Source organism: Mobula birostris, chromosome 20, assembly GCF_030028105.1.
Source record: "Mobula birostris isolate sMobBir1 chromosome 20, sMobBir1.hap1, whole genome shotgun sequence".
NCBI classification, from domain to species: Eukaryota; Metazoa; Chordata; class Chondrichthyes; order Myliobatiformes; family Myliobatidae; genus Mobula; species Mobula birostris.
Window position 1 is genome coordinate 33,115,283 of NC_092389.1, and position 18,040 is coordinate 33,133,322.

An 18,040-nucleotide genomic window follows, 5' to 3' on the forward strand; every position below is an offset into this window, starting at 1 on the left:
ATATATATGTCACCATATACAACCCTGAGATTCATTTTCTTGTGGGCATACTCAATAATTCTACAGAATCAATGAAAGACCGCCCAATCAGAGTGCGGAAGACAACGAACTGTGCAAATACGAAAAGAGGAAACAAAAATAATAAATAAATAAGCAAGTAATGAGATGAAGAGTCCTTGAAAGTGAGTCTATTTGTTGTGGGAACCTTTCAATGATGAGACAAGTAAGCTGAGTGAAGTTATCCCCTTTGATTCAAGAGCCTGATGTTTGAGGAGTAGTTTCTTGTTCCACTACTACTGTGATCACAAACTGCTATATTCTCCCGACAGAAATCAGAGCTCATGCCACATTTGATTGAAGGCCTCTGGAAACCTGCATGTATTACATCTGCTGTTCTTTCTGCTACTTCTTTAAAGAATATAATCAGCTTGATCAATAGCAGCCTATCCTTTGGAAATTGAAGTTGACCATTTTATTTTGCTTTTAATTTCTAGATAGTTTTGTTTTACTACTTGAGTAAAGATTCCATTTTGTACGTCAATATGGCACTTGGAAATAATACTTTATTGCTTTGAAACATTCAAAAGTATTGTAAAGGTCAATGCAGACACCAGTAAACGGTGCTTCTGAAGTTTGGAGCAGTGAAACTGTGAAGAACAGTGTTACATTTCTCTACCAGATACTAAACTCCCCACAATAATTTTGTCAACTCTTATCTGTGATTGAGATCTCCAAAGCTCACAAGTACAGATGGTATCAGTTGCATGCAGTTGGAAGCTGTGACATTTAACAAATATTGGCTGAGGAACGTCATGTGCCTCAGTTACATTGGGAGATGCACCAACCTGCTTTGAATAACTCCTGCATCTCTGTGGTTCAGTCCTTTCCTGGTAAGAATATGAGAGTACGATCAATAGTACTGAGCACCTTAGGTGCTAGATATACTGGCCAAATATTCTGATACTCTATTGATCTAAAGCTGTTTTATGGATTTAAAACACAAACAATAAGAACTAAGTAGAAGGTGAGAGTACTCATTATGAAGTTTATTTGGGTGATTTCCCTCCTTATTACACAGGAACTTCGACAAGTTATCACAATTTTATAATCAAACCAGATACTGTCAACAATCTACAAGTAGGAAGCCCCAGTTAGGGTCTTATAGAAATGGAGGCAGGATCTCCAACCTATACATTCTCCATTGGCATCTTTTCCTCCCACCAACACTTTTTCTTTCTGCAACTCTGAGAGAATCAGATAATCTTAACCCAGTAGGAACAGAAAAGCGACCAATGCATCTGCATAGAGTTGGGCAGCCAGAAGTCCTGCATTCTGCTTACAGACTGGAATGGAAAGCTTTGGCTCCAAGCAACCTGCCTGAAATCATTCAACTCTTCAGTATTTGGATAGGGATCAAGCTGGTCACTGAACTCATGCCCTTGCTCAGCTGGAGGTGTAGATGGAGGCTGTTGTGGAGTTCCCAGCAGGGTATTCACTGGAGTATAGGACTAGATGGGGTTGATACATGATGTTCACTTAGAACCAAATATCTTTAACCAAAAGGCTATGAAACTGTGGAATTTTCTACCACAGATAGTTTGGAAGCCAAGTCACTAAAAATATTCTAGAAGGAGATAGACATATTTCATAATGCAAATGGAATCAAGAGATATTATGAAAAGGCAGGGATAGTATACTGAATTGGATGATCTGCCAAGATTGTTTCAAATGGTGGAGCAGGCCTAGATGGGTGAATGACCATAAGAGCTTAAGACATAGGAGCAGAATTAGACCATTTGGCCCATCGAGTCTGCTCTGCCATTTCAGCATGGCTGATTTATTATGCCTCTCAACCCCATTCTTCTGCATTCTCCCCATAACCTTTGATGCCCTGACTAATGAAGAACCTATCAAACTCCACCTTAAACGTACTGAATGACTTGGACTCCATAGCTGTCTTGGACAATGAATTCCACAGATTCACCACCCCTCTGGCTAAAGAAATTCCTCCTCATCTCTGTTCTAAATGGACGTCCCTTTATTCTGAGGCTGTGCTAGACTCCTAGATGCCCCCATGTCTCCTGGTGTTCTCCTGCCCCTGTTTTCTATATTTCTAAACGCATCTTGAAGATCTGACTAAAAAATAAAAGTATTTCATTGGTTACAAACCACCTGCAAATACCCAAAAGACTTAAAAGACAATGTGTAAAATGTTAGGGATTAGTATGCTGGAAATATTCAATGCCAGAGGGAAGAGTTCTGATTAATGATCGGTGCTTTGACCTGCCTTGTGTCAATTGACAGCACTGCTATGTCTGAATGAAAGGATCAAGGTTCAGAGGCCTGAGTACTTAGCCCTCTTGATATTCACCTGATTGTGTGTCAACTTTCTCCTGTGAGCAAATACAAATGGAACATATCAGAATAACGAGAGTGTCTGAGCGGCCATTGACCAATCTGTGTTGACTCTCTGCCATGATTTATTGGTGGCAGAAGATATGTATTTTGTAGCCAGAAGTAGTTTGTCTGGAATAGTGCAGCTTTAACAACACTCACAGGTCATAGCAGCCCACTTGATAAGCAGTCCATCCACAACCAATCACTCACTCCACCACCACCATGCCGTAACAGGAGTGTGAACCATTTACAAGACGCTGTCCAGCAGCTCCCCAAGACTCCCTAGGCAGTACCTTCCAAATTCACTATTTCTACCAGCTACCAGGTGTCAAGATGGTTGTTGTGATGTGTCTACTGTGGTAGTGTAGTGGGTAGTGCTTGTCGCTCTCACTTTCAGCTTCCACCGCTGGCTAGTAGTCTCATGAAAAGGAGATCAGAATATGTAAGTCTCTCCTTGCCCATGCACAGCCTCTCCAACAGCAAGCCTCACGTAGTGCCTCCTTGCTGGCGACACATGGAAACTGAACTCCTTTTGGACTCAGGCTGAGGACGGGGAGCGGGGAGGAGGTCTGACCCCTGCACATGTAACACACAGGCCTATCGGTGTGTGAACAAGCCCTGATGCTCATGAACCAGATTCCCAGCTATGGGTCAATAGCTCCACTGCCTTGTGGGAAGCCTTGGGAGAGACAAAGGCTATGGGAGCAAACCCAGACAGCCAATCCGGAGTGGAACCCCTAAGGCAACTGGACATCATTGAACATCCTTCTGGCAGCTCCTGCAGCCAAACTGAAGCCAAACGTATTGCTTCATAAGCTTTCCTTTGGACTACACTGGTGAGGCCGAGGGGGGATCTTGATGACTGGGCATCTCAGGATCTCCATACCTTTCACCCAAGCTTGTGATAATGATTATCATCACCCATTGTCCTTCGAGACAGACGGATGCCAACCAACCAACCAACCAGCTAGAAGGACAGGGGCAGCAAAAGCATGGGGAACTCCACTCCCTTGAAGTTATCCTCCAATCCACATACTGTCCCGATTTGTATATATATCCCCGTTGCTGGGTCAAAATCCTGGAACTCCCTTTTTAACAGCATTGTTGAGTGTATACAAAGCACTGCTGCGGTTCAAGAAGGCAACTCATCACCTCCTTCTCAAGGGCAATTACCTGTGAAGACACATGCCACATCTCTTGTATGAATATTTGAAAAAACTGTGCCAACCAGATGGACAACTGACTGAGTGGATTGGTGTTGCTTGAAAAACGAGAAGCTAGAAGTGGACAAGATATTACCTCAGACTTTCTAGAAATATTCCAAACTACAGAAAATATTTCACAAAATCCATCACAACTATTAAGATAGGAACATACGTAAGGAAGGGTCACAAGCTCACTGCTTATTCCTATTACTATATTCCTGCACTCTCTCCATGCTTTTTGATTCCTCTCATATCTAGGAATCTATCGTAGAGTCACGCAGTCATATAGCACAGAAACAGGCCATTCAGCCCACCATGTCCATGCTGACCAGTGGGCACCCACCTATATGAATTCCATCTTCCGGCACTTTGGCAATAACCTCTATAGCTAGGTGATTCAAGTGCGTGCCTCATCACCTCTTAAATGCTGCCACCCTCTCTGGCAGTGTATTCTGGGTACTCCCAACTCTTGGGGTGTAAAAGTTTCCCTTCAGATCACTTCGACATCTCTTGCCACTTACCCTGAAACTTTGTTCTCTAGTTTAATCTACCTCTGATATGGGCAAATGTTTCCAGCAGTTTACCCTATCTGTACCCACGTAACTTTATAAAACTCCACCATGCCCCCTCTTAGCCTCCTCCACTGCTGGGAGAACAGACCCAGCTTCTCCTCACACTGGAATGCATCATCCGAGGGAGCATCCTGACGGATCTCCTCTGTACCCTCTCTCGATAACTAATTTGAATGAACTCAGAGACTGAGCCTCCACAGCCCTATGTGACTGAGAATTCCAAGAACTAAGAGTGAAGAAACGTAGTGTCATCTCAGTCCTAACAAATTCTATTACTACTAATTCTGAAACTATAACCCCACATTTTGGCTTCAGCAAAGGGAATCATCTTGCAAGAGCCTAGCTTGCAAGATGTATGAATTTTGTGAGCTTCTATGAGATCTCCTTTCATTCTTCTATATGCTAGAAATGATCATTTGTCATAAGGGAACCCCACCATCCCAGGGATGAATCGGCAGACTCTCTATGGCAAAAAATATTCTTTCTTAGTTAAGGAAATCAAACGGTGCACAATAGTCTAGGTGCGACAAACCAAGGTCCTGTGCAATTGCAAAAAGAAAGCTTTTTTACCTCTGTATTCAAGTTCTCTCATAATAGAGGCTAACATACCATTTGCTCCACTAACTGATAGTTGCTTCAGCATGTTGGCCTTCAGTGAATTGTACACAAGAAAACAAAGGTCCCTTTGAACGTCGACACTCTGCAGTCACTCAACACTAAAAATATACTCGGCATTGCATGTGCAACAGTCTCCAGCCAGATACTACACGTTTCTGTATCATCAGAGCTTGCTCTGAGCTGCAAAGTTTCAAAGCGACCTCACATTTTAAAACAATGTGCTAAAAAGGACCAACTCCACTTTCATCTTGCTTGTTGTTTCGATCACTTCCACACTTCCAGTACAAAGGATTTCCACATGAACAAGATTTGTCTCATCTCTGAATATTTGTTCTTTGCAAATTGAGTGTTCTTAGTACCGCTATCATAATACCATAACACCTAGGAGCAGAAGTAGGCCATTCAGCCCATCAAGACTGCTCGGCCATTCCATCATGGCTGATTTATTATCCCTCTCAACCCCATTCTCCTGCCTTCTCTCTGTAACCCTCGATACCCTTACTAATTAAGAACCTGCCAAACTCCACTTTAAATATAGAAAATGACTTGGCCTCCACAACTGCCTGTGCCAATTAATTCTGTAGATTCACTACCCTCTGGCTAAAGAAATCTCTCATCATCTCTGTTCTAAATAGACTTTCCTTTATTCTGAGGCTGTTCCCTCTAGTTCTAGACTCCCACACTATCGGAAAAACATCCTCTCTACAGCCGCTCTATCTCAGCCTTTCAATATTCAATAAGTTTCAATGAGATCTATTTTTGTTCTTCTAAACCTCAGTGAGTACAGGACCAGAGCCTTCAAACGTTCCTCATATGTTAACTCTTTCATTGTCAGAATCCGTCTCATGAACCTGCTCTGGACTTTCTACAATGCCAGCACATCTTTTCTTAGCTAAGGGGTGCAAAACTGCTCGCAGTACTGCAATTGCAGTCTGATAAATGCCTTATAAATGCCTTATAAAGCCTTAGCATCACATCCTTGCTTGTACATTCTAGTCCTCTTGAAATGAGAGCTAAGATTGCATTTGCCTTCCTTACCACTGACTCAACCTGCAAGTTAACATTTAGGGAATCTGACACAAGGACTCCCAAGTCCCTTTGCACCTCTGATTTCTGAAGTTTCTCTCTGTTTAGAAAATAGTCTGTGCCTTTATTCCTTCTGCCTAACTGCATGACCATAAACTTCCCTACACTATATTCCACCTGCCACTTCTTTGCCCATTCTCCTAATATGTCTAACTCCTTCTCCAGACTCCTTGCTTCCACAACACTACCTGCCCCTCCACCTATCTTTGTATCATCTGCAAACTTGGCCACAAAGCCATCAGTTCTGTCATCCAAATCATTAACATATAATATGAGAAGAAGTGGTCCCAACGCTGACCCCTGTGGAACACCATAGTCACCAGCAGCCACCCATAGAAGGCCCCTTTATTCCCACGGTTTGCCTCCTGTCAGACAGCCAATCTTCTATCCATGCTTGTATTTTTCCTGTATTACCATGAGGTCTTATCTTGTTAAGTAGCCTCATGTGTAGCACCTTTTCAAAGGCCTTTTGAAAATCTAAATAAACGACATCCACTAACTCTCTTTTGTCTATCCTGCTTGTTATTTCCTCAAAGAATTTCAACAGGTTTATTTGTCTGACAGACTTCCCCTCAAGGAAACCATGTTGACTATGGCCTATTTTATACTGTGCCTCCAAGTACCCTGAAACCTCATCCTTAATAGTGGACTCCAACATCATCCCAGCCACTGAAGTCAGGCTAACTGACCTACAATTTCCTTTTTTCTGCCTCTCTCCCCTTAAAGAGTGGAGTGACATTTACAATTTTCCAGTCCTCCAGATTGTTTCCAGTATCATGTGATTCTTGAAAGATCATTACTAATGACTCCATAATCTCTTCAGCTACCTCTTTCAGAAACCTGGGGTGTAGTCCATCTGGTCCACGTGAGCTGTCTGCCATCAGACCTTTCAGCTTCCCAAGGACCTTCTACTTAGTAATAGCAATGACACTCACTTCTGGCCTCTGATGCTCTCAAAACCCTGGCATACTGCTAGTGTCTTCCACATCGAAGACTGTCGCAAGACACTTGTTATGTTCATCCGCCAATTAATGTAGCCACATAGGCAGTTATTAAATGCCTCTCAAATCCAAAGAACCTAAATCCATCAAAGTGTCTCATTAAGTTCCATTCTATAAAATCCTGAGGCACTAAACTGCTCCCTTCATTGAGTTCCAATGAAAATCCATTTACCATTTAGTTAAGTTATATTGCATTTATGAACCAAGTCTAACACATCAGTATAAAGTCATGATCCAAGCATAATATGATCTGGTTTAAATGTTTAGCTGCACCAACAAGAGTCAATTTGAGCCAAATTTCAACAAGAGACAGCTGCGGGGTTTTGAAATCTAATCATTTTTGTCTCCAATGTATGTTTTTATGAAGTGTTGTGTGTTCTCAGAATTGAATGAGTTGCTGAATGAACGAGTTTATTGGACTAAGCCTTTTTTCTGCAGTTCTTGACTCCAAGTCCTGGACCGGATTCGTGCCAAAGTAACTGCGCAAACAGGACACAAACCAGCTGCTGCACTAACTCTCCATAAGATCCATCAGACCACTGGAATTTTCCATCTGATCACAGCTATTCCCAAGTTGAGCCACCGACTACTGCTTGCACGGTTTATCAAAAAATGTAGGAACATGATTGAGGAAATGGAATTTCCCCCTGTGGGTCAGTCAGTAAATACTCGATGCTGAGATGTACACACCAGGACGGCCCTGTGTTTGATCCGAGTCTGTGATGATACTGTTGCTAAGTATAGCAATTTCTCAAAACAACACAAGCACCATCTGGGACCTTTGTCCTCGAAATCATATGTAGTTTCAGAGGAGAGCTCCGAGTGAGAATTCATACCCTCTGAGAGATTATATTCGAGCCAGTAAATCAGCCTGATATGCAGCTTCAGAGAATACTGTGGGACCAGAGAACTGGACAATGAGGTTTCAGATTTCCACATGGAGATCTATTCCTTCCCTATGGATGAACTTCTAACTTTGTCACCTTTTATAGTCAACTATTCCAATGCTCTCTAGTTTGGGCAACAAGTTTAAGTTAGACTCAGAGCCTATTCAAAATAATTCAAATTTAAATTCCCCTTCATCATTTTCTATTAATAACAAGGTATTGTGTTCCCCACAAGTGTGATCTCCTCCAGTTCTGCAGCCCCTCAAACTTGAGGTTCAACCACTATCTCTCCTCCCTCAGGCCTATTCCAGCCTCAACAAGGTTCAAAGTTCAAAAGTTCAAATTAAGTTTATTATCAAAGTATGTATACCACATACGATATATACATCAACAGACCCCTTTGAATTTTTTGACCGAATCTCTGGTCTAATATATCCTTGTATCGTTAATGTTTGTTTGATACATTATTGCAAAGATCTTGAAACATTTCTAATTTGATAAAGATTCCATCTGAAAGCAAGTTGTTATTGATTGCGATGGGCTAATTAGATATTTGCATTAATGAGTAAGTGTACAGCTGTACCCAGTAAAGTGGCCACTGAGTGGATATCACACAAGGGTCCTAGCACCAATCCCAGCAGCCCACCACTGGTCACACATTTCCAGTCATCAAAATATCCTTTCAGCAGCACCCTCTGCCTCCTGCTATCATGACAATCTTGGATCTAGTTAGCCAGTTCACCTTGGATCCAATGTGACTTAACCTTCTGGACCAGTATGTGGTACATGGTCAAATGCTGGTAAAGTCCAAATAGACAGCATCTACCATCCTGCCTACTTTGATCGTCTTAGCAGCCTCCTTAAAAAACTCAATCAAAGAAGTGAGGCAGGCCATCCCCAACACAAAGTCACGCTGACTATCCCTGATCAGTGCCTGCCATTCTGAATGTATATAAATCCTGTCCTTAGGATGGTGGTGAATATTGGTAGCTTGAGTTGAGATGTTTGATTTTGTGGTGTTCGCCACACTTGGCAATTAGCTTCTAGACATTTCATCGGCAGTCGAGGTGACATCCTCAGTGCACAGTTGTTGGTGTTTCTAAATCTCTTACTCCTTATGTTAAACCTATGTTCTCCAGTTTTATACACTCCTCTTATGAGGCAAGCTGCTTACTATCTGCTCAATCCTTACCTCTAGTCCAATTCACCCTCCTCTGCTCCACGGAAAACAAACTCAACCTATCCAGTTTCTCCACATAGCTTGAATACGCCATCGCAGGAACATAATTGGGGACATAGCCTCAAGATTCAGGATGAGGAGGAACTGCTTTTCCCAGAGACTGGTGAATCTGTGGAATTCTCTGCCTAATGAAGCAGTGGAGGCTACCTCAGTAAGTATATTTAAGACAAGGTAGGATACATTTTTGCATAGTAGGGGAATTAAGGGTTATGGAGAAAAGTCAGGTAGGTGGAGATGAGCCATGATCAGCCATGATCTTATTGAATGGCAGAGCAGGTTTGACAGGCCAGATGGCCTACTCCTGCTCCTACTTCTTATGTTCTTATGTTCTTATATATCTCCTCTGCACCCTTTCTATGTAACCACATCTAGATATTCCACATATTTATCTAGCTACATCTCTAAGATTAGATCCTCTACCGCCCCTTCTCCAGTCAGACATCTCAAAAGGCTCTCTTAATCATTTAAATTTTCCACCTCCCTGAAGCTTCTCACATTAAGGCAATCCCAATTAAGCCGGGAAAAGTAAAATCCCTTTTACCATCACACCTCTTTATGCAGCAGATTTCTGGCATATGCATGCACACTTGGAAGATTTGGAAGACCAGGTTTGTCAGTCTATCCAGGGACTTAGCTGGACTCCATGTACGATCCAGTTACAAAGCCTCATCTTGCAGGAATTGTAGGGATTCACCCGCCTGATCCAAGCTTCAGTCAGGTCTGTTGCAGGATCCAAAATTTTTTTTATTTCATTTGGGATTCTTGCCTGCAGATCAGGAAGACTTCTGTCATTTTGCTTTGGTTTAATGAACAATCATTTCTAACTACTTTCATATCTTTATATTATAGGCATCTGTTAGTCTTGTGAGACCATGGATTTGCACCTTGGAAGGTTTCCAGGGCGTAGGCCTGGGCAAGGTTGTTTGGAAGACCGGCAGTTGCCCATGCTGCAAGTCTCCCCTCTCCACGCCACCAATGTTGTCCAGGGGAAGGATATTAGGACCCATACAGCTTGGCACCGGTGTCGTCGCAGAGCAATGTGTGGTTAAGTGCCTTGCTCAAGGTCACAACACGTTGCCTCATCCAAGGCTCGAACTAGCAACCTTCAAATCACTAGACGAATGCCTTAACCACTTGGCCACGCGCCAACACATCTTTATATTAGCTTTTCATGTTTTAAACATTTTTGTTTAAATTACATCAGACTTAATGGTTTGTTTAAATACAGTGCCTATAAAAAGTACTCACCCCCCCAACCCCTGGAATTTTTCATGTTTTATTGTTTTACAATGTTGAACCACAGTGGATTTAGTTTGGCTTTTTTGACACTAATCAACCAAGAAAGAGTCTTGTGTCAAAGTGAAAACAGATCTCTGCAAAGTGATCTAGATTAATTACAAATATAAAACACAAAATAATTGGTTGCATAAGTATTCACCTCCTTCAAGTCAGTATTTAGTAGATGCACCTTTGGCAACAAAGTTAATGTCCTGGAGTGGCCAAGTCAGAGTCCAGACCTCAATCCAATTGAGAATTTGTGGTTGGACTTGAAAAGAGCTGTTCACTCACGATCCCCATGCAATCTGATAGGGCCTGAACAGTTTTGTAAAGAAGAATGAGGAAAAATTGCAGTGTCCAGAAGTGCAAAGCTGATAGAAACCTATCCACATAGACTCAAGGCTGTAATTGCTGCAATAACTTGGTAGTCTGGGTTCAGAATTGGCTTGACCACAGGTCTTCTATAGAAGGTAGTGGTGGAAGGGTGTGACTAGCATTGTTCCACAGGGATTGGTGCTTGAGCTTCTGTTGTTTGTTGTATATAAATTATCAGAGGCATAGATAGGGTAGACAGTCAGAATTTTTCCCCAGGGAAGAAATGTCAGTTACTAGAGAACATGCATAGAAAGTTAGAGGGGGGAAATTAAAGATGTGCAGGGCAAGTTTTTTTTACACAGAACAGTAGGTGCCTAGAATTAGCTGCCAGAGGTAGTGGTAGCGGCTGATACATTTGGGACATTTAAGAAACTCATAGATAGACATATGAATGTGCAGAGAATGGAGGGATATGAATCATGTGCAGGCAGCAAAACTTAGTTTAATTTGGCATGGAGCTTGGCACAGGCAGGCCAAGTGTACTGTATTATGTATTCCATGTTTAAATATTGTGTGCTGCTTGCCTTCTGTCCATGTGGGATTTGCATATTATTACAACTCATATCTGGTTGCCATTAGATTTGAGATTGCATAGGCTAGTTAGTTCTGCCCTTCATATGTGGCCCAGTATATGCAGCCGTGTGTCCAGGGGCTAAATGCTATTTCCAGTAAGATCTAACTCATCATATTTCACTTTATCGATAGTGAAAAAATGTATGCCCACTTCATATGTGAAAATGTTCCCAATTTGAACCAATGTCCATGCCTAAGTAACCACTACTGATTTTTCTTATCTTCAGTTTAAATGAAATTCTCCTCATTTTAAAATGAAAATGGCATATAATAAGCAAATAAACCCTTCCGTATCTGCCTGTATGTTAATATAAATGATAATTGTTAACACACATAAATGCAATGAGTGAACAGCCAAGTGATAGCACTAATGAAGTTATGGTAGTATCAAAAGGTCATAGGTTCAAGTTTGAGTTGGTCTCAAAATCTAGACTGAAGGGAGCATGGATGGAGTACTGCACCATTGGAGCTGCCATTTTAGCCCAAAGCTCTGCCTGTCCTTATAGCTGAGTGGGAGGTCCTGAGGCACTGTATAAAGACGAGTTCAGGAGTTCTCCCTGGTAACCTGGCTAATTTTGTCTTAATCAGCCTTGCTAAAGCAGTTCTGCTCATTACCGTGTTGCTTCGTGGTGGTCTTTGCTGCCTTTAATTTGGCCCCAGTATTTCCTGTATTATAGCAGCGACCACACAAACATTGATGTGGTGCTCATAATGTAAGAAGATGTCATAGTAATGACTGTACAGAAATCTACCTCCCTCACATTTGTATCTCTCATGTCCAGAGCACATACAGGGCTAAATCTCTGGCCCAGCAGAGAAACAATGGTAGTCAGTCGGTTGCCTGTGTTTGAAATGAAACTCCAAAGGTCCCGGAGTCCATGTTCAAAACTCCCAGGTTTATTTTCCGTCGACAGCAAACAACTGAATAAAAATAAAACACTGGCCTTTAGAAAGCTCAGTGGCTGAATGTTTCCTGTTAAAGGAGCTTTGGCTTGAGACTTTGCTTTGGCTTGAGACTTTCCTTTGCCACCTATTACTGGATGATTGAGTTCAGAATACACACATCTCAAATGGCCAAATCCCATTGCGAATCAGAATCAGGTTTATCACTGACATATATCGTGGAATTTGGAGCAGAATTGAATGAATATCCTATGACTGCGATTGTATTTGATTTGCTTTTTGAACAAAAATTATTTAATTTCACTGCAATGAAACCTTTGGAAAGTAAAGTGTGGAGTAATGTCCCTGCCAGTTATCAGAGGCACAGTTTGTGGGTCTTGCTGGCTTCTGCTGTTGTGGGTTCTGAGCTTAGGTGCAAATGGGCATGCAGTGTGGCTCGTGCTGATTTATGATACAATCGTGAAGTGTCCTGACAGGAATGCAAGCTACTGAGTTGTAAATTATACTGAGAAAACCTTTTTAACCACTGGTTTTAGGCAAGGATTAGGCAGGGCTGCGACAATAAGATACAAGAGTCCTGCAGCCAGCTGGTTCCTGCAAAGGAGCGGTCTGAGAACACATATTTGTCATTGTGTTTTCTTTACAATGACCAGGAACCAGATGTTTTCACACAAGGCTCAACAATCAATTTCCCCGATGTCGTGGACTTTTCTTGATACAGCCTGGTACATTCCAGCTAATCATGGACGATGATGATTAAATGCAGCCCACATCTAATTTAGAATATAGGTAACTCAATAGACCAGTATCTGCTCAACCTTCCAAGTGCCAATTGCTCTTTTATATTTTCATCTCCAATGCACTCCATCTCATCTCTGTCAGTGTAACTCAATATACCCCATACACTTGAGTACACTACTCTCTGAAACCTTTTAGTATAACACTCCCTCACTGTCCCTATATCCATTTCCTTCATTGGACACTTCTCCAGATCCCCTTCCTGATGGTTCTGCCACGCTCTCGGACTCTTCATTCTACCTCTCTCAGTTATTTAATTATTTTCACTTTAGTATTTCTTTTTGCACTGCTTCAGTAAGTGCCATTATACTGTTCTTTTACACCATTCCGTCATTTTGCACTTGTCACTGAATAATATTGTACTCATTATTACCATGTGTGCTACTTACTGTGTGAGCTTCACACAAGAAAGGAATTTCATGACACCGTAGGGTATATGGCTATAAACTAACTTGAATCTCACCGGGATGTGTGTGTTACCGTGTGCTCTCTCTATATTAGCCACACCTCCTCTCCCCCAGGCTCAAAGATGACTTTCTTCTATGCAAGTCTTCTTCTGCAGACTTGGTGGGATCCCTGTGGAGTTCACAGACTCTTTTACAGGTAGGAGAGACTTGGATGGATGGGCAGGTAGCTAATGAGATGGTACACTCCTTTGCCATTGCCACCAGGTTTCTGTTCACTCCTGACATATGGATTCAAAAGTATCAGTGCCATCCTAAATCTTCCTTCACCATTTTGAGCAGTCACGGACCAGAGATTCCCACAAATCAGGGGAATGGGATGCCCTTACGGGGAGGCTCTGAGAACAGAGAAACCTTATTTTTTTCCCTCTCTACATCTGATAATTTTGTGCAGTGCCGAGCTTGGTACAGAGTGTCAGTTTCGGGAGTCTGGTGTTGGATATGTAAACAACGTCCTGTAGCTCAAGATCAGGTTTAACATCACTGGCATACGTGGTGAAATTTGCTGTTTTGTGGCTGTAGTATATTAAACATGCAATTAAAAAACTATAAATTACAATAAGAAACAAATACATGTAATTAAATTAAATACTTGTAAGTAGTGCAAAAAGAGAGCAAAAGTAAACATTGAGGTAGTGTACATGGGTTCATTGTCTGTTCAGAAATCTGATGAAGGAGAAGAAGAAGCTGTTCCTAAGACATTGAGTGTGTGTCTTTCGGCTGATGTTGATGTTTCAGGCCGAGACCCTTCATCAGGACTGGAAAGGAAGGGGGCAGAAGCCAGAATAAGAAGGTGGGGGGAGGGAAAGTAGTACAATCTGGCAGGTGATAGGTGAGACCAGGTGAGGGGGAAAGTGGGTGGGTGAAGGGGGGGGAATAAGAAGCTGGGAGGTGATAGGTAGAAGAGGTAAAGGACTGAAGAAAAAAGAATCTAATAGGAAAGGACAGAGGACTGAGGAAGAAGAGGAAAGAGGAGGGGAACCAGAGGGGCAGGTCAAGAGGATTGAGAAAGGAGAACAGAAGGGATGAGAGGGTAACCAAAACGGGGAACAAGTCAAGAGATAAGAGGGGAAGAGGAAAGAAGTGTTGCCGGGGGTGGGGATGGAAAAATTACTGGAAGTTAGAGTAAACACAAAATACTCTGCAGATGCTGGGGTCAAAACAACACTCACAACACGCTGGAGGAATTCAGCAGGTCAGGCAGCATCCGTGGAAACGATCAGTCGACGTTTCGGGCCGGAACCCTTCGTCAGGACTGAAGAGGGAAAGGGCAGAGGCCCTATAAAGAAGGTGGGAGGAGGGTGGGAAGGAGAAGGCTGGTAGGTTCCAGGTGAAAAACCAGTAAGGGGAAAGATAAAGGGGTGGGGGAGGGGAAGTAGGGAGGTGATAAGCAGGAAAGGTGAAGAAGGAATAGGGGAAAACACAATGGGTAGTAGAAGGAGGCGGAACCATGAGGGAGGTGATAGGCAGCTGGGAGAGGGGGCAGAGTGAAATAGGGACAGGGGAAGGGAGGGGGAGGAAATTACCGGAAGTTGGAGAATTCTATGTTCATACCGAGGGGCTGGAGACTACCTAGACAGTATATGAGGTGTTGCTCCTCCAACCTGAGTTTAGCCTCATCATGGCAGTAGAGGAGGCCATGTATGGGCATATCTGAATGGGAGTGGGAAGCAGAGTTGAAGTGGGTGGCTACTGGGAGAACCTGTCTGTTTTGGCAGATGGAGTGGAGGTGCTCGATGAAGCGGTCCCCCAATCTGCGTTGGGTTTCACCGATGTAGAGGAGGCCGCACCTGGAGCACCGGATGCAATAGATGACCCCAACAGACTCACAAGTGATGTGTTGCCTCACCTGGAAGGACTGTTTGGGGCCCTGAATGGTGGCGAGAGAGGAGGTGTAGGGACAGGTGTAGCACTTACGCTTACAGAGATAAGTGCCGGGAGGGAGATCAGCGGGGAGGGACTTGTGGATCAGGGAGTTGCAGAGGGACCTCGACTATGCCTCTTCCCACCCCACCACATGCAAAAATGCCATTTCCTATTCCCAGTTCCTCCGTCTCCGCCACATCTGCTCCCAGGATGAGGCTTTCCGTTCCAGGACATTTCAAATGTCCTCTTTCTTTAAGGATCGTGGTTTCCCTTCTGCCGTCATCAATGATGCCCTCACCTGCATCTCCTCCATTTCCCGCACTTCGGCCCTCACCCCATCCTCCCGCCACAACAACAGGGACAGAGCTCCGCTTGTCCTCACCAACCACCCCACCAGCCTCCGGATCCAGCACGTTATCCTCCGCAACTTCCGCCACCTTCAACAGGACCCCACCACTAAGCACACCTTTCCCTCTCCACCCCTCTCCGCTTTCCACAGGGATCGGTCCCTCCGCGACTCCCTGATCCACACGTCCCTCCGCCACAACAGACAGGATCTCCCGGTTGCCACCCACTTCAACTCTGCTTCACGTTCCCATTCGGATATGTCCATACATGGCCTCCTCCACTGCCATGATGAGGCTAAGCTCAGGTTGGAGGAGCAACACCTCATATACTGTCTAGGTAGTCTCCAGCCCCTTGGTATGAACATAGAATTTTCCAACTTCCGGTAATTCCCTCCCCCTATCCCTATGTCACTCTGCCCCCTCCCCCAGCTGCCTATCACCTCCCTCATGGTTCCGCCTCCTTCTACTACCCATTGTGTTTTCCCCTATTCCTTCTTCACCTTTGCAGCCTATCACCTCCCAGCTTCCCATCCCCCACCCCTTTATCTTTCCCATTACTGTTTTTTCACCTGGAACCTACCAGCCTTCTCCTTCCCACCCTCCCCCCACCTTCTTTAAAGGGCCTCTGCCCCTTCCCCCTACAGTCTTGATGAAGGGTTCCGGCCCGAAACGTCGACCGATCTTCTCTACGGATGCTGCCCGACCTGCTGAGTACCTGCAGCATGTTGTGAGTGTTACTGGAAGTTAGAGAATTCCCCCTGCCCCACCCAGATACGTTCTCCCTCACCTGGTCTCACATATTACCTGCCAGCCTATACTCTCTCACACCTCCTCCCACCTTCTTATTCTGGCTTCTCCACACTGCCTGACGTGCTGGGTTCCCCTAGCAGTTTGTGTGTGCTGCTTAAGATTTCCAGCAACTACAGAATTGCTTGTGTGTACATGTGGCATTGAGTTTGTAAATCCTTAGTCAAATGGCTAAAAGCAGATTCTTAACTGGCTATTTTCGAGAGATGTGTTGCATACACAGATACACATTAAGGTGATCAGAATTCACACTTCTTAGCACGTTATTCCCTCAGAACTTCACTTCTTCATTCCTGCTTTTCAACCAATTTATTCATTCCTGGGATTTAACCAAACCTTTGAACTTAGTTGCTTTTTGTCGGCATCTTATTAAGAAGCTCCCCTTTCAAGTATTAGCACAATCTGTTCAGGTTGTCAGTTCCATGGTGAAGTTGAAGAAGCTCATCAGGAAGTTGTTCATGCCATTTATTTGATCTCTTTTTCTTCGTTGATGGGATGTAAGTACGACTGGGGGTGGGGGTAGGGTGCCATTTATTGTCCATAGCCTATTGCTCCTCTTGTATTATTTATTTAGTTATTGGGAAGTAGTGTGGAATAGGTCCTTCTAGCGCTTTGAGCTGCACCATCCAGCTACCCCCGATTGAACCCTGGCCTAATCACCGGACAATTTACAATGACCAATTAACTTACCAACCTGTACGTCTTTGGACTGTGGAAGGAAACCGGAGCACCCGGAGAAAACACATGCACTCCCATGGGGAGAATGCACAGATGCCTTACAGAGGACGTCGGAATTGAACTCCAAACTCCAGTACGCCAAGCTGCAATAACCTCTTGGATTCACTGAAGAAATTAAATTAGATTAAATCTCGCCCTTTTAAGCTTCTTGTATTAAGGAAGTTCTACTTAATATTGAGGAAGTTAAAAGCCCCCACTATGATAATCTGTTGACATATCTGTTCCCCCACCTTTGTGTAATCCATCATTGTAATTGAATTTCTATTTCTGAGCTCTGCCCAAACTGCCTCTATGGATGAGCCCTCCAGTATGTCTTCTTTGGGTACTGCTATCACATTCTCCCTTGTCAGTAGTGTAACGCCTCCACCCCTTTTAATCCCCCCTAATCATATCTAAAACAATGAAACCCAGGAACACTGAGCAGCCAGTCTTGCCTCTCATGCACCTAGACCTATGTAATGGCAACAATATCATAACTTAATGTACTTATCCAGGCTCCAAATTCATCATCCTTGGTTATAATACTCCTCGCACTGAAATCAGCATATTAGCCCATCAGACCCCCTCCCTTGCTATCCTTCCTTTCAGTCATTATTGTCATACCATCTTTCTTGCCCTCAACCTTATCAACTGTTGGTTTGCTGCTGTGGTTCCCTTCCCCTGCTTAAGCATTGCCTCTGGTTTAAACACTAATTTCAGCTCCGTCAGGATTATGCAAACATGAAGAATTCTGCAGATGCTGGAAATTCAAGCGAAGGGTCTCGGCCCGAAACGTCGACTGTACCTCTTCCTAGAGATGCTGCCTGGCCAGCTGCGTTCACCAGCAACTTTGATGTATGTTCCGTCAGGATTATGTTTGTTTTAATCCGGTCTCCTCACATTCTT